The sequence below is a fragment of the Rattus norvegicus genome, chromosome 6 (genome assembly GCF_036323735.1).
Source record: "Rattus norvegicus strain BN/NHsdMcwi chromosome 6, GRCr8, whole genome shotgun sequence".
In the NCBI taxonomy this organism is placed as follows: Eukaryota; Metazoa; Chordata; class Mammalia; order Rodentia; family Muridae; genus Rattus; species Rattus norvegicus.
This window is the reverse complement of record NC_086024.1, coordinates 45,023,730-45,029,729: the sequence shown is the minus strand read 5'-3', so window position 1 is coordinate 45,029,729 and position 6,000 is coordinate 45,023,730.

Genomic DNA, 6,000 nt, shown 5'->3' with positions numbered 1-6,000 from the left:
GTGTGTGTGTGTGTGTGTGTGTGTGTGTGTGTGTGTGTGTGTACAACCTGGAGATACAGAAAGGCATGAGGCATTACTTCTGCCATCAAAACCTCTAATGTACACTTTGGAAGTCTAACTTGAGGTGTGAAAAGCCATGCAGTGGTTTTTATTCTCCTATTTTAGTGCATTCTCAGGAACTTTCTGCATGCTAAAGATAGTCCTGGGTACTGCGGGGGGGGGGGGGAACCAACAATGAAGTCAACAGACCAGATAAAGCCTCTGTCTTCAGATTGCTATATTGTGTCGGGACATGAATAAATAAACATCCTGTGGTTATAAGTGCTATGAGTCACACGGAAGTAGGTTGGTTGTGGGGATGTGCAAGAGTCCCACTTCCCACAGGTCACTGGGTCAGCCTGTCACCACTACTGTCACAGTAGAGCTGGGAGGGTGGGGGCAGAGGAGTGGTGGGCATGGCTAGGGCACAGATGATTCAGGGGAAAAGGGTTTTTGATTGGGTAAGGCTTTGACAGCCAAGATAAAACAGATTATGGGGCAGGGAGGAGTGTAGACTTCTTTGGAATATGGTTAACTTGAGAGAACTATTAGACACCAAAGAGAGATGTTGAGTAATCAATTGGGTGTATAGACTGAACTTCAGGGGAGAAGTCTGACTACAGGCAGACATTGGAGAGCAGTCAGTCAAAGACAGTAATTAGTCCTCTGAGTTTAGGTTGAGACCAGAGACTTGGAAAGGAGCCATGTGTGAGAACAGGTGCATAGGATGAGGTCCCAAGGACCTCAGGGCTTGAGGGCTGCAGAGATACTGTGAGGAGGGTCTGAGGTAGCAGAGAAAGATGGGAGAGAAGCGGGTAAGTGAGGACCCACTGTGACCAGCTAGAGCCCTCCATGGTTGTTAGCCAAGAGAGAAAACTGCTTTCTCTGTGTTCTTTGGAGAATATTGGAGACATTGCTTACTTGCATGGTAGCATTTGAGTGGGATAGGGGGTGAATATTTACACATTGTGGATTCAAAAGAAGTACAAATAGAGAAAGCACAGACAGGGTCTCCTGAAGGAATTTGGCCACAAAAGAAGCAGAGAGCTGAACAGGGAAACCCTTGATGATGATTCCAGCATTTCAGAGGCAGTTCAAGGCCAGCCTGTTCTACACAGTGAATTCCAAGCTAGCCTAGGCTACAGAGGGAAACCTGTCTCAAACATCAACAGCAGCAGTAGCAACAGCAATAGTTGGAGCAGAGAGATGGGTGGTAGGAGACTGGGGGATCACTGAAGTAGAGTTTACTCTGATGGGGCACTGTATATCATGCCAGTATGGAGATGGGGATGGCGGAGTAGAAACTTGAAGGACAGGAGATTAAGCAGTCAACTACAAGACTAATACCTTGAGTGGTAGAGAAGGGACTGGTCTTGGACACGGTGAGGTGCTGAACTCAAAACTGGGCAGTGAGACACCGGGGTTAGAACAGTGAGGTGTCCGCATTGCATGTGCCCAGCCACAAAAGGACACAGCCAAGCTTACCGGATCCTGCATTACCCCTATCTTTTTTCCAAAGACTGGATTAGAGAATGAAGAAATATGCAGTCTGTGTACTGCAGAGCCCACTAGCTGACAGGTTCTGCATATACATACATAGACACCGCTCTCTCACTAATATCTCATATACCACGGGCATACACACACACACACACACACACACTAGACACACCTGGACACATCTTCTCTTCTATCCCGATATAGACACATGCCCCAGAGATTACTGACACTGTCCCCAGTCCACTGCCACGTACTCCTGAGACACACACCTACATGTTTATATTTATTCCTTATATTCTCATGGGAGCCACAGAAATTACCTCTGTATGCCTAAAACCACTTACACACACCTTTATCCATGCATACATAGACATACTCATATAGAGACACACTTATATAGCTTTGTCTTTTATCCTCATGAGATACACCATCCCCAACAAGTATATACACAGATATACCACTGTACACAACACAGGCACACAGACACAAACCCACATTTACATCCCCACATTCATCCTCTGTACAGAGACACAGATCTACATTCACAGACATCCCACTACAACATTTTAGCTCAACGCTCACCTATGAACACATATGAAGCATTGCAGAATGTGTAAAGAAGTCCCCAATAGGAATCAAAGCAAGCAAGCAACATTGAGGGGGTTGCCATCGCTATTAAGAAAGGAAACAAAGACACAGGCATTATGACTGATGTCTTCAGAAGGGTGGACCAATACAGTCATGAGATGAGAGGTGGGACTTTATAAAACACCATGATGGGATCAGAATGATGCGTCTGGACCAGTCTGTGAAGCAGGTCTTTTCTCAGCAGGAAGAAAGGAAGGCAGAGAAGAGGCTCAGAAGGATAGCATCAGGACCACAGTTGGCCCCACAGTCGGAAAGTTTCCAGGAACAAAAGGAAGGTAAATATATTTGGTGATGCTGAAAATGTTGCTGATCTGGCTAGTTTTATGTCAACTTGACACAAGCTAGAGTCATCTTGGTAGGAGGGAATCTCAAATCAGAAAAAATGCCTTCATAAAAATCCAACTGCAGAACATTTTCTTTTAATGATTGATGGGGGAAACCCAGACCATTGTGGGTGGAGTCATCCCTGGGCTGGTGACCCTGGGTTCTATAAGAAAGCAGGCTGAGCAAACCACGAGGAGCAAGCCAGCAAGCAGTACCCCTCCATGGTTGCTGCATCAGCCCCTGCCTTGTTTTACTCCTGTCCTGACTTCCTTCTATGATAACCAGTGCTGTAGAAGTTTAAGCCAAATAAACCCTTTCCTCTCCAACTTGTATTTGGTCATGGGGTTTCATCACAGAAAGATGCTGAGATTTTTTTTTTTTGTTAATTTTTTTTTGCACTTTTTGGAGGATAGAAAAGAAATTAGCAAAAACTTTAGAAAAATAGTGAGCAATGAAAAGAAAGCCTAGGAAATGCCAATCATAGAAGAGCAGAGTATATTCTACAGTGGGAGACTGGAGATGAGTAAGGAACATGTATGGCAGACCTTCCTTAGCTGTAAGACAGGATGCCTACACTTGGTTACTCAAGTGTTATAGTGCATTTACATTACTCAGAGACAAATGCAGAACCAACTGTTCAAAGATGGGGAGGCAAGGCTATCCCCAGGGAGCAGAAGAAGGGTGTAGAGGAGCAGGTGGAACCCCTGTAGATTTCTGCCACATGCCTTCTGGTCAATGTCTTCCACTTTTAGAACTGTGTAACTGTATTGTTTAGGTGTAGGGGGACTGATAGGCTAAGAACCCTTAGGAGAAGCCAGGAGAATATGGGGATCAAGGAAGAAAGCATTTAACCAAAAGGAAGGTATGGGAAAGAGATGGCAAAGGCAGGAGAGAAATAGAGCATGGGGAGGCAGAAAGAGATCACTAGCATTCTGTATCCATTCTATTGGGTTCTAAAGGTGTTACTGCCCACCAGTCATCCTACAGGACATGCCCCTTTATTCAGCATGGTGGTCAATTTTGACAGCATCTGCAGTTAGTGTTAAATAATTACCCATATGTTGGCCTGAGTGGTGTTTGATATTTTAGAGTTACATTGACAATAAAAAAGGCATTTGGGAGGGAAAATCCTCCTTGAAGGCCTGCCGTGTGCCAAGTCAATGGCAGTTTTAGGGGTGGGGGTGGGGCAAGCATAGAAACTAGGCAACCTGTATGCTGGGAAGTACACAGAAGGCGGACATGTTTATCTGCCTATTTCTGTAGATTTTTATCTACTGACCTTTGTGAGTTAGAGAAGGGGCTGTTTCAGGGCAAACCCATCAAAAAATAAAAACGGGATAAGAGTGGAGACAGATTCTACTTTCCCAAGAACACTTGGGAAGCCATCAATGAAGAGATTTATTTGAAAAGGCAGGAGGACAGGTGGGGAACGGTGGTTGTTTCCAGGGTAGAGAAAGTTGCTTCTGAGAGGGGTCACTCAGGCTGAGTCTGCAGAGATGAGGGGGCATTTTGGCACCTGGGGAGAAGGATGATACAGTATGGAGAGAGAACAGCAATCCTGGGATTACCTGAGATCACTGGAGATGGAGATCAGGTGGGCAGGGACCACAGCTAGATATTCTGTTCTTTTATAGATTTATTTATTCCTGTATTTTATGTATGTGAGTGCTCTGTCTTCATACATGCTACAGATCCCATTACAGATGGTTCTGAGCCTCGGTGGATGCTGGGAATTGAACTCAAAAACCTCTCAAAGAACAGTCAGTGGGCTTAACCACTGAGTGATCTTGTCAGCACCCAGATAGTCTATTCTTCTCTCTCATGTACCCTGAAGCTACTAAAGAAAGAAAAGGGGCATTGGGCATGACCGAAGAGGGGGACACAGGAGTTGGAAGTAGTCCAGGGTCTTTACTGGGAAGAAATGGGGAGGCTGAGTGAAGGTAGCAAGGTGGACATGAAGACATTATTGGGACCACCTTAGGAGGAATTTGTGTCACCTCTGGTATTCCCACAAAGACATGGAAATGCAAGCGGGAAGTTTTTGCAGGCCAAGGGCCTGGTAAACAGAGGCAGCCAAAGGTAATAATAGAATCAGCCAAAGTTGGTGTGATGGCTAATTTTGGTTGTCAGCTTGAAACACATCCACGACAAGGGAATCTCAATGGAAAAACCCCTCCATCAGAGTGGCAATGGGCATATCTATGGGATAATTTCTTAACTGTCTTTTGATACAGGGCCAGGAGGTAGTCTACTGTGGGTGGCGTTGTCCCTAGGCAGGTGGGCTTGGGGTGCGTAAGGAAGGTAGTTGAACTTGAGCCAGGAAGCAAGCCAGTGCTGCTCTCCGTTCCAAGTTTCTGCCTTCAGTTCTTGCTGGATTATTCTTATATCATAAACCCTAGTTTGTCTTTATAGATCTGAAAGACCCAGACTGTGGTTTTAACCACAGCTGCATGATGGTGGATTTTTATCTACAGAAAGATAAAGACCTTTGTGGGTTGGGGAAGGGGTGTTTTTAGGACAAGTCCATCAAAAAAAAAAAAAAAAAAGAGGAATGATCAGGAAACAGAAAGCTAAAAATAAACACATTGTCCTTGGCCAACAGGACGGAGTGGAGACATATCCAATACTTGGGTTGAACATTTGGGCGCCAAGAACACCAGGGGAGCCAGAAATAAAGAGATTTATTTGAAAAGGCAGACAGGAGTGTCTTGTAAAATATAGAGGCATCAAGTTTCTCAGGTTTGCAAGAGGACAGAAGTCAGTGTCTGGAGACCAATTCACTGGCCACCGACTCTAGAATCTATCTGGAAAGTTAGTTTTCCTGCTCAGTTTATGTTTATGGAAGCACATACCCAACAACTGGCCAGACATGTTGGCACTGTGGTTGAAATCATGACTGTTTAACCTTTTTTGTGTATTCCCCCTCCTTCCCCCACCAGCCCATGGATGCCTGTTACAGGGTTTGTCTGGGGTCTGAAATTTACTAGGAATTTTTCCTGGCATCATTTTGTTGGGTGATTTTTCTTGATGTCTCTAACTCATGTGAGATAACCCCATGGCCCTAGTGGCTCTTGGGGGAGGTGGGGCCCGTGAGACTTGGCAGTGGATTTGTGCTCCTTCCCGAGTGCTGAAGGAATGACATCTTTCCACTGAGAATGGGCAGGGAGTCAAGGCTTCCAGAGACCCACCTGAGAGCTATGGGCACCAGGAGCCTCTTAACAATGAGCACCACCAATGAGACATTCTAGACTTCGGTTTATTTGGGTTTGTTCTTATGCAGAAGTCACCTAATGGGGGGAAATTTAAATGTTATGTCTGAGTGTGATAGCTACCATGATTGTTGTAAAATGGCTGTAGGGCTCTTTTTAGACTGGATATGGCTGAGCTATTTTTATAGGGAGAAAAAAAAAACCAGAGTGAATGTTCAGCATGGGGGTTCAGTGTGACCTTGAGTTAATTGAATTAATATCCTATGGGTTTTCTTCTCTT